Source organism: Eucalyptus grandis, chromosome 6 (assembly GCF_016545825.1).
Source record: "Eucalyptus grandis isolate ANBG69807.140 chromosome 6, ASM1654582v1, whole genome shotgun sequence".
Taxonomy (NCBI): Eukaryota; Viridiplantae; Streptophyta; class Magnoliopsida; order Myrtales; family Myrtaceae; genus Eucalyptus; species Eucalyptus grandis.
Genome location: NC_052617.1, coordinates 52,391,352 through 52,403,543, shown reverse-complemented (window position 1 = coordinate 52,403,543; position 12,192 = coordinate 52,391,352). Strand labels below are relative to the sequence as shown.

General features: G+C 40.7%; 1 long non-coding RNA gene across 4 annotated transcripts; it reads right to left on the bottom strand.

Moving 5' to 3' along the window:
• Positions 1-6,511: 6,511 nt before the first annotated feature.
• LOC104450712 lies at positions 6,512-11,349 on the bottom strand. 4 transcript variants are annotated; one of them, XR_005551754.1, is made up of 6 exons: positions 10,347-11,349; positions 8,976-9,070; positions 8,755-8,895; positions 8,180-8,443; positions 8,008-8,066; positions 6,512-7,342 (listed from the first exon to the last, which is right to left on the bottom strand). It is a non-coding gene; the product is annotated as an uncharacterized LOC104450712 (long non-coding RNA). The 4 variants fall into 4 exon arrangements; XR_726728.2 differs by having other exon boundaries at positions 8,984-9,070; positions 10,347-11,348; XR_005551755.1 differs by having other exon boundaries at positions 8,180-8,417; positions 8,984-9,070; positions 10,347-11,348.
• Positions 11,350-12,192: the final 843 nt, after the last annotated feature.

Below are 12,192 nucleotides of genomic sequence, written 5' to 3'. Positions count from 1 at the left end.
TTTGGTTTTTCTAGTATGATAAATGTAGATCCGAAGGACTTGCGGTCCTAGAATAGAGGATTGTCACACCCCAACTCTACAAGTGCAAGGGCAATGACATGGCCATCCTTTCACTCAAAAACGCTACCTTAAGCATAATTACCATCAACCTATTATCGAAATATACATCCATATGTATGATTAAGAGTTATCTGGTTATAATATTAGAGTTTCTATAATCCATCAAAAAAATAGGTATATGTCAATCTAACAACTAAACTCAGGAGTTCATTTGAGATATAATATCCAAAATGTCATCCCAATAATGTAAATGCTCTCATTTTACTTGCTTACGGTTAGTTGAAAAACTTGAAAAGCAAGTAAGATGAATAAAATGAGCAATCATAGTCCAATAAGTAGTACATCTTTTATATACAGATTATTATTAATCGATATCATAACTCAACCCAAAATCTCGTATAGGATATAAGTAAAATATCAAAAGTGGATAATATCTTTCCAACGAAAATTTTTACATATAAGATCAATCAACAATATCAACTCACAATAACAAGTCAACCATTAATGGTATATTTCATTGATTAATCTCAAACAAGTCAAATGTTAATGATGATCCATTCCATGGATTGATCTAATACTTGGTGTCTAACTATGGTCAAATTTAATGCCTGTGACATAGGCAATCAAGTTCCCTTGGATAGGTTTTTCCTTTCTTTCTTCTCCTCGTGCATGTTCACTGTTCTTTCCTTATAATGTTCTTGGTCCTTCTCGTTTGTTATTAACGAAGAAGGAAAGAAGAAGTCCTTCTTAAATAATATATGTGCTAAGGCTAACATAATAATGGGCTTAAGTAGTGTAACAGCTCATTTTTACAAAGATGAACGTGTATCCATAATTTATTGTTATGTAATCTAATTTGGTGTTGAAATAAATGGAAATGGTCAAATACAAAGTGGCTGAAAGCATTGGAGCGCTTACACATTTTTTCCTATTCCTTTTCCCCTGGTATCGAGTAAAAATTGTTTATGCCATTCTGCCCTTTTAATTAGAATAGGTACCGATGCAAGATTCACAGATATTTATTCATTTTAATTTTATTGTCGTTCTTCAATGACCATCTCTTTTCTCTCATCCTCTTAATGATACATGAGGCAAAATAGTTCTTTTATTTATCGAGTAAAAATTGTTATTATGACTGCTTTTAGATCCATTAACATGCGTAACATAGATGAGGGTGTATTTATTTATTTTACTGAATCGATTTAGTGATTGAGTTCCTCTTATGGCATTTCATTAGACCGGCTTCATACATAAGAAAGGTCCTCCTTAACTAGGTATTATCAATTGCTTCTTTTAACTTTGGACGTCTAATATGGGACTACTTTATTTTCATACCACTCACTTGAGCACTCAACATTTTCCCCTCACATGTGAGTCTACCACGTTGGGCCAATTCCCTCATTCCAAGTCCAATGTTCCTTTGCACTGACAAATTTTGACCCAAATCTCTAATTATTGCCAATCGATGCAAACATGCTTTTCACCCATGGTCTCCTCATGGGCCTAACCGTGATGGCAATACATACTTGATAATCACGAAGATCCGTGAGATTCCTTATATAATCCAAGATACCAACGCACATTGAGTTGTCATTGATTAATCATCATCGATTACTATATCGAAGTGCCGTAAAAGTGCGCTACCTTCATAATACCAAAATCCAAGAGGAAGCCCAAAATTTAAGCCTATGGACAATTTAGTTAAACCTATCTTCACTAAGAAATACAATTCACTAAGTCGTCGGTCAATTAGAAATTATGGATTATTTCATCTTTCTTTTGACATCCAATATGGGTCCTTGTCTTTTCACACCACCAACATACGCATTTCCTCATCTCAAACGCGTGCTTACGTTCGGGGGGAAGTGCCCAATGCTCGGGTCTTGGACCGACGTCAAACACGCGAGGTTTAAATTTGCTTTTTGACCTATTTAAAGTTAAAGCAAATAAGAGTGTTGGGATTTCCTCTTTATGAGTTTTCTGATGAACTCTTTATGAGATATTGTGAAATAACACATTGTGAGTTTGTTTTGAGACTAATCCGACACTGCCAAAGACTTTAGCAATTGAGTGATTATAATTTTGTAATTCTCAAAATTCATATTGAATTTCCTTCATGGTTGAGTCTCTAGATAGCAACACTTAGACTGAACTGCCTCAATTTCCAATGTCCTCATTGTCCCTTATTGAGTTCTTTGCAATTTCATCTCCTTTTGTTTAATATTGAATTGCACGGTCCATTAGCTTACACATTATTTTACAACAAAACAGTTGTTTATGTTGAACGATAAAGGTTAGGAATTCTTTTTTTTTCTTTCTATATTTAATTTGTATAAATATGTGTTGAGGCTAACAATACAAATTAAACGGATAATTTGTTTAAAATGATTTTGATAATTATTTGAGGAATACTTCATATTAAACTCTGGTAGATGCAGAATCAATTTAACAATAGCAAATGCAAGTAATTCTATTAAGAGATAATAAAACAAATGAAGATATAATAGATATTGTAAACACATTCAGTGATTTAGCTTATATTAAGTCTACATTCACTCTCCTAGACGAATGGAGAATCAACTTTTGTTGTCTTGGGTGGAGAGAGGATTAGACTTTTTATTTTTTTATTTATATAAATTATCAATAGGTGCATTCCATCAAAGTATATTGTATCTTCATAAGAGTCACGCATTTTCATAAGTATTACACATTCTAATAAAAACTACAACTTTTCATAAGAGTCGCACTTTCTTACGACCAATGTTTTTTATAGCATTCAAAAAATTATTAAATCATTAATTAATGATATCATGTGTGTCACAGTGATTCTTACAAGTCTCTTGCGGCCTCCCCATACACCGGAGGTTGCAGGTCAAGTCTGATTGTGTTCCATCTTCAATAGGATAATAAATCTGTGTTGTCAATGAATCTAATCTGCCAAAAGTAAAATTGAGATATCATTCAGACTGTTAAAAGTCAAAAAATCGCTAACACAGGGAAGGTAGTTGGATCATTCTCATATCTACAGTGATGAACTTGCAACGAAAAGCCCGAAATGGAATGACATCATGACTAATCCAAGTAGGAAGAATGACATTAAGAGAACTACTCACTTGAGGGAAGAGCTGCCAAGACTTGAGAAATAATTTTAACTAATTGAAAAGGGAAGAAAGGACGAAGACAAACAAACCACCGCCAACTTATCTACAATGTCTGAAGATACCTCGAATGGACGACGAACACGGTAATGTCAGATATCATACGGAATTTAACGGCAAAGCTCAAATAGGGATTCTCTCGTAGATCTATACATCCAATGATTTGAACTCAGATTCACCTTGAACATCAGTTTCGTCCACTTCTTCAGCATAGAACAATACCAACTCCTGGAAGGCTGCTTCCTAATAAAGACAATAGAAAAGGACATGTGGTGAAAAGCTAGGTTAGGTGCTGATTTAAACCACCAAATAGTGCACATATTTGTCCATGCCATAGATTTTAGAGGGACTCTTTTTTGTTGAGGGGGAAGGAACGCGCTAAGCAGAAAAACAGTCTGGCGTGCCGCACAATTTGCTAATAAAACCGAAGGAAGTGAGCAGCTCAACTTGCATTGAAAAATAGGATGGAGTAAAAGTTACCAAAAAGAAAATAGTGTGGTTTGGTTTGGTAAACCGTATTAATGCAGTTTGTTCGGTTCAGTGCCCAACTGAATGAAAAAGGGCCGTGCTCACCTCCACTATCAACGGTGCAATGTACATCGACCGACAACTTAAATGGATAGATCAATGAAGGTATAAAAAGTTAAAAGAGCAGCACATTCCATGAAGCTGAATACCTGAAGGGTAGATTGCGAGAGGAGGATGGACACTCCGGTCTACAACACTTCAATGGAGGTTTATCGGGAGCCAATGTCTCTGCAACAAACCGTAGGCCAAGAGCTGAACCTCCGATTCCAACTGAAAGTACTTGAGTAAAGCGATCCACAGGAGAAGTAGAAGGGGGCTTAATCTGCAAATTAAGCGTCAAACATAATCAAGTCAATCAATCCGTCCGTGTTCGATGCAATCAGCTAAGCACACTAAAAGAAAACCAACGATCAAAAACCGAATTTCATGCTGACATTAATCGGAAAACCTGAAGAAAATTTTGAAATTACTGCGTCTCAGAGTCGGAAATTTCCATACACGGTCATTTCAAGTGCATAACATGTAAACGAGCTCTCCATCTTTTCGACCAGAAATCAATTCAATTTGTCATCGGCTTGCGCTTCCTCGAGTGACTAAGACAATGCTGGCATTTACCAGAAAACTGACATAGGCATCTACGACAGCAAATCGATTCCAAAAAAGAAAAAAGAAAAAAAAAGAACGCAGGGAACTACAGACTCTCTTACCACACGGAGAGCAACAATGACCGAAATTCCAGAACTGACCTTACCGCTAACCATGTCGGCAGCGAAATTGCAGATGACATCGAGCGTGCTCTCAATCTGCGCCTTCAAGAATCGGGTCAGCGCGAGTTCCGACTTCCTCAACCAGTAGTGCTCGACCGTGCGGCCCTCGTTCGGGCCGGGTTCGCGATTGCGTCCTTCTCCAACTCCTCCATCGCCTTGAATGTGGTTTGGAACCGAGGCTCCATCTCCTCCACGAACTCGTCCGTGAACCCGATTCGGCTCACGTCCAAGGAAAAGCCCTAGCTTTGGTACTGGTGTAGCCAGTACACGTACCTCGTTCACAACGAGCGGGAATCCTTCTCCAGCCGTCTAGCCCGCGCCTCTTCTTCTTCGCCGCCCTATCGACCCTGCCTAGGTTCGCCGAGATCTCCCTCGTGACCAATCGGGCCAGCGATAGGGACAGCACCCGGTCAACGGTGGGGAGCTTGGTGCCGCTCAGGAACGAGATTGAGGCCGCCTCCCTCTTGCCGGAGGCCAACGGCTTCGTGGTGGAGGCCGGCAACGTCTTCGGCCTGAGGGAGGGAAAGGATGAGCAGATGCTAGAGGCGGAGGATGCCATCGTCGGCGGCGGCAGTAGTGGCTCGAAGTCGGAGTTGATGACGAGTTCGTCGAAGGGAGGCAATCGGACGGAGGCCCAGAAGTTGCCGAGAAAGCTTATGCTTGATCTCCGCGTTGGAAACGGTCGAAGGCAAAGGGGGTCAGGAATCAATTGCGACTAGCGGGGCTCTTGAAGGAGGCAACGTGTCAGAGGTAGATGACAGGCAAGGCTTTTGGGGAGGCGGAGGTGGAGGGAGTGGGATGCGGAGAAGGAAACAAAGGAAGTGTAGCTTGTTCTCTGTCTGTTCTTCCACGAGGAGAGAGAGAAAGACAAAACCTAGAAAATTCAAGTGAGGAGAGAGAAATTTTAAGCGGGAGTGTTGCACATTTACTACCCATTGACCTGTCCTTTCTTCCACTAGCCGAGCTGAGCCACTAGCCAAGAGTCAGCCTTTCCAATTTCCAATGGGTCCCACTCACAAACACGTGTAGATATTTGAGTGGTAAATGCGCACCACATTAGCAGATGACGTGTCGCACTTATACCACTGAATATTTTCTCCCATGCACGGACAATAGAGGATGATGTGATCACGTGGCCATGACCATCAAATGACTTAAATTATATTAAGGATAGACATTAATTATAATAATATTGAAGAGAGAATCGAAAATGATGTGACTGCATGATAGACTACTAACATAACTATCAAATTATATTGAGAATAAACGTTAATTATAATAATATATATTGAGAATAAACGTTAATTATAATAATATTGAAGAGAGAATCGAGAATGATGTAACTGCATGATAGACTATTGACATAACTATCAAATGACACAAATTATATTAAAGATAGACATTAAAAGGAGGATATTAGTTGTCATTGAAAAAGAAAATGGTATAAGAAGCAGTGGAGCTCCAGATGTACAATGTCATGTCCCCAATGCAATCAAAACTTTCTCAAAATCACTTAATTTTGAGATCATGATAAACGATGTTGAAGAGAGAATTGCAAAATTCTATGTAATTTATATATTCCTGTGTATTATAATGAATAGTACATTAGTATTGGCTTTTTAAGATAAATATCAATTCTAATCAAGCAATCGCATGCATAATTAATGGATATAGATACGCAACCTTAACAGATATGAGGAATTAAGATATATATACATACATATATATATCATAATTATCTTTAACAAACGTGAAAGTAAAAAGAAAAAAAATGGCAAACGTGTTTGTGCATTTCCCTCTAACCTAGGTTACAACAAATCAATACTAACTTGTGAGCATGAACTTCCTTTGCTATTAATATAGGGAATGAAATAACACCATGTGGGATACGGATGGATATATACTGTCACTTTCCCGAAGTGCGAGACAAAAATTAGGCGTTACTTTAATAACATATAAGAATGATGTTATCATAGGTTTATACCAACTATATTATAAATAAGAAAAACTTGCATACATGTGGAGGACCTTTCAAATTACAAGATTCTGTGAAAATCTCGCATCTATTAATTAAAATGTGTGGTTACTTTGGTATTTAACAGAAAATCAAGAGAAAGCTATATTTTTGCATGTTAATAAGTCGTGATATAATCATCGCTGTTGTCGCCACTTCGGACATTGTCAAATCGCTCTGCATTGCTGTCACTGATTAGGCCACCGTCGACTCTCTTGCTGTCGACCAAGCTTGATCACCACCGAGCCATGAGAACATATTACGTGGTCTGAAATATTAGAGACAATGAAGTCTTGTTGTGTCACCAAAAACTCTCTCGACATGCAGAGCTTATCTCTACCATTAATGGTAGTTTTCATCTCAAACCCTCACTGTTAATCCTTAACCCTTCTGGTATTTCCTCCATTACCGATGGATTGAACTTAGCGACCGCTTGCTCTACATCTCTCTTCTCTTCGTTTAGTCTTTAGCTTCTTCATCTCCTTTGAAGTTCCGATTCCAACCATTGTTCGTTTGAATCCCCAATTCAGCATCATTTACACAAGCGAACGTCCATGCATTCTCAATTCCCTACTCATCCTATGTTCTCTGCCCAAACCTTTCCCTTTTTCTTCTCTTTATACAGTTTTTTCTGCCATCGCCTCATCATGTCCGAGCCCCTTCTGACCTAATTCAGCCGTTAGCTTCGCAATCAAGTTATGGATTCCCATCATCTGAGTGAAGAATCGCGTCTGGCTGCCCTCGGTAGCAGAATGGGACGTCTGTGGTCTGAATATGAAATTGACGTCTGGGATGAACCTCCTCCGACGGAACAGCTGCACGAATGCAGAAATGTGTTAGTAGGTACACTTCTTTCAAATCCTTCTATCAATACTCATGCTCTTCAAAGTACTCTAAGCCGAGTTTGGAAGATAGACACTGTTGAAATTACCCAACGTGAAGCTGGTCTTTTTGTCGCAACCTTTAAATTAGCAAGTGAAAAACAGAGAGTGCTAGAGAGTGGTCCATGGAATTTTGCTGGTCATCTGGTAATTCTTAAGCCTTGGAAACCAAATACACCTTTACATTGCTATGATTTTACTACATGCGCATTCTGGGTACAAGTTTTTGGACTACCCCTTGAGTGGTGTTCAGACCAAATGCTCTGTAAAGCGGTTAAGAGTGTAGGCAGAGTGATTCAGGTGCAAATTGATAAAAAGGAAGGCACTACTATCCGAGTTGCGCGTGTCCGAATAGAACTTGATCTAGCTCAACCTTTGAAAACAGATCAATTACTTCGAATAGCTGGTAAGACTTTCTGGCTAGACTTCCGTTATGAAAGACTCTCTCATTTTTGCTATTCCTGTGGCCGACTCGGACACCATGCTTCTTATTGTCAAGAAATTCCATTTACTGAAGCGAACATGACAGGCAAAGAGAAAATGGCATTTGGACAGTGGTTAAGAGCAGAGGTCAAGGAACACAGTCCTTATTGGATTACCTGTTACGGGATGAATATTGATTCTGAAGATACTGAAGAAGTGATTCCTGAAACTCCTCCTACAATGACCAATAAACTCCCGGCGTTACCTCCTATAGAAGTTATATCAGTGAAACATCAATTACAAACAGATGAGTCCTACTCTTACTCCTCTGCACATCAACAGCCTAACCTGCATCTCTGTCCTGAAGGTCAACAATCTGCGTCTCCCTCGACTAGTGCTATTATACCTGCGGCACAAAAGATGAAAGGAGTCACTGAACTTCCACTAACTATTAAGGATAGGGATACCGATGATCAGCACCATCACAGAACGTCACTTCAATCTAATACGGCTGCTCTGTTTCCTCCAATCCTTCCAGTAAGCACTTCCTCGATGTCTTCCATAAAGGTAGCACTTCCTCCCTCACCTGTCCATCAGCAAGGCATTCAGAACCTGATAGTTGAGGATGCATCGAAAAAGAAACATAAGTATACTAGATTATCAACCAAAGCAGGGATTTCAAAGAAATTTAAAAGACAAAGTTCCCATGACTCGCGCATTCCTCTACTCGAAGATCTTGATGAAAATTTACTATTGGAAACTCCTGTTATTTCAGCTGAAGATGCCGATAAGTGGGTTGAGGTGGCTTTCCCTCAAAAGCCACCGACTACAAAATGAAGCTACTCAGTTGGAACTGTCAGGGACTAGGCTCTCCCCTAACAGTTCAAGCCCTTAAGGCCCTTGTGGTCAAAGAGAAGCCTAACCTGGTTTTTTTTATGGAGACGAAGAACACAGAGGCTGTTCTAATTCTTCTTCAGCGTCGTCTGAAATTCCCAAATTCTCACTTCATTAATCCTATAGGACTTGCTGGAGGACTGGCTATGTTCCGGCAGTCTCATATTTCCCTATATGTAGAAGACTCTAATCAGCACATTTTGGATACTATATGTACAGATTCTAGGAAAGGTATTACGATGAAGCTCACTTGCTTACATGCACCAGCGTCATTCCAATCTTGAAAATTGTTCTGGAATGCACTTCGCCAAATTGCGTCCATCAACTCTCTACCTTGGGTTTGTGCTGGAGATTTCAATGAGATTATTAATCAATGGGAGAAAGTGGGGAAACGAGCTGCAAACTCTCACCGCATACATTCATTCAGAGAAGTATTATGTCACGCCCCGATCCTTGGACGCGCGCACATCCTTCTACTTGGTCGATTTTAGAATGCGATATCCCAAGACTATGTATCGCCGACCCTTTCTTTTTATTAAGCACATGCGGAAGCAGTTATAAATCCCCAGACAATAAAACAATGAGATAGGAATGCAGGCCATATTCTTCATATTGAAATTCACAACCACACTTTCCTTAACAGCGCAACTCATAGTATATTTACAATACTATTTACAACATACTTGTCTCACACCTATCTATGCTAAGACAGGGTTTACAAAAAAGGATGGGATCTCAGTCCACATCCGGGTTATACTCAAGATCCCTCTTTGGATCATCTTCTTCTTCAAAAGTCTTTCTTCTCTTTAGGTTCCTCCTCCTCAGCTTCTCCTTAGGGTCCTGAAATGGTTATTCAATAACTAATGAAACCACGTCTCAGCGAGTCCTACCCCCTAAGACTCGATTAGAAAGCCAATACACTATAGGCTGCCTAAACACGGCACGAGTTGGAGGACTTACCTTGGCCTCAGATTCCATCTGCATATTAGTACAGTTCAATAGGCATTCAAACAATCACATCACCGATCGAAGCATCGATCAAATCGACCTAGTCGATTTTATGTCAGTCGGACCCTTTCTAGGTCATTCATCCTACTTCAAGCAATTCCTTAGATTTAGTGGCTTTATGGTCCCACCCGACCCTCTCAAGATCTAGTGACTTTTCGGTCCCACCCGACCCTCTCAAGATCTAGCTTAGGAATAAATCTTAAATTCACTCATAAATTACTTTAGCACCAAATAAAGCTCAAATAAATAAACGGACCGCACCACGACAATCAAAGCACGAAATTCCGGTCACCGGCCATCCGGTTGAATTTCCGGAAAAATAAATAATTAAATAATTAATTTCGAAAATTAAATAAATAATTATAAAAATCCAATTCAGGCTCATAATGCCGAATTGGATACCGAGACAAGCCCAGAAAATTACCGAGACTCGTTCCATAAATAACATGGCATGTCTACTTTCTAATGCCTATTTCTAACCACCTAACATGCATCATTAAGTCTCTAATTTAATTGATCTAAACTAATCTAACCACCTAATTACATTTAATTAAATCTAACCAACCTTAAGTATAATTAGCAAACTAAGAAAGCTTTAGTTAGTAAAACTCACTTGACAACAGCGGAGATCGAATCACCGCGACGGCGACGTGACGGCGGCCGAAATTGGACTTTCGACAACACCGGCAGGCTTGGACCGGGCCTTAAGTTTGACCCAACAAATCTCAGCCCAAATGAGATTTGTCCTTGCACTGGAATGGGCTTGCTCTTGGACTTGGGTCTAGCTGCGATTGGGCTTAATGGAGTTGCTAGATTTTTGGGCCTCAAAAACTGGGCTTGCGAATTCACTTGGGCCTCAATTGAGCTGCTGGGCTGCCCGCAAGAGGAATCCAGCGAAGGAGTCGCTGACTTGAATTTCTGCAGGGCTGAATTTGGACTGACTCAAGCTTGCAGATTTCGCTGGCTTCGCTGGGCCGTTGCTGGTGAGATGGGCCTCGACAATTTCGTGAGGGCTGAGGGCACGCCGCTGGAGAAGACTGAAGACGGAAGCCGCTCGTGGACGATGGCGGACGCCTGGCAGCGTGAGGGAGTCTTGGTCTTCGGTGGATGGCGTGGTTGACTGCCTCCGTTCCTGCGGCTTCTCTGTTGGTGTGGCGTGAGTGGCCGACCAACTCGGTGGAATCGTGGGCTTTAAGCGGTCAACCGAGAGCTTCAATTGAAGCTGTTGTTGACCGAACCAGACGTACACACGGCCAAGTGGCAGCAAGCTCGGCAGGATCAGCTTCGGTGGAAACAAAGACAAACGAAAATGGGCTTTGCTGGCAGGGAGAATTCGGTGGAACTGCTGCAGGGATCTTCGTTGGCGTTGCAGGGTTTCTTCAACGCTTCAGTAGCTTGGGTCTTCGTGGAGAAATTGATGACCAGTTGCTGTAGACGTGGCCAAAGCAGGAGGGACACGGGCGTGCGGATTGTTGGTGGGCGACAAGAGCTAGTGAAGCAGGGCGTTCGTGGAGTTGAGGAAGACACGCGGAGGAGGCTTTGCTGGGCTGGACTTCGACCGAAAGAAATAAAGCAGAAGCTGAGACCGCAGAGTTAAAATGAAGAGGAGCCGTGCGTGAGGAAGAAGATAAGAGAGAGGGTGGGCCATCCTTGCCAATTTTCCACAAGAAATATCTTCAACAATCAATCCAGCCAAAGATTAACCCCGTTTCACAGCCACACCAACAACTCTCACAACTTCTCAATTGGCACAATTTTGGGCAGAGAAGGGGATTACATGAAATTGGCAAGATCATCTCCTCTCACCGACACTTGAAAAATCTCAATTCATCCTCATTTGGCTTCATAAAAAATCAATCGAGGCCTCAATGTTTCACTCGTTATTTTTCTTCACTCATGCATCCAACATGCATCTCAATTTTGAATCGAAAAACCATTTCCGGCATTTTTCGCACTAAAACAACCCTAAACGACTTTTTCCCAAAAAGTGCCAAACTGCCGAAAAATCTTTCGAGATCGAATCGATGCTTTCCTAAAATTTATTGTGACATGGCCAAAACTTCAATTTCGAAATCGGACTCGAATTGGCGGTTAATTTTCATTCGGCGCGTTTTTAGCGTGACCTAGACTATCGGGTAGTTTTCAAAACTTTTTAAGGCAAATGACCCGTGGTCGATTTTCTTCGAACCACTATGAACCCACTCGACTCAATGGCGACTCTTGATTGTCGTGAAAATCTCGAGGATTCAATTACGAACATAGGGTACCAAAACAATAAGAAAATCAGTCTAGTGTCGGCCGACGAGAATTTTCCAATTTAATGGTGTCACCCACGATTAGCCACACATCTCTGTCGATCCAGTCTATCTCTGATTTCAAATCGATTTTTAACTGTGCCGTAATGGCCTCTAAAGATGGACACGGTTGAGAAGCCGATTCTTGATCGAGTTCTAAAGTCT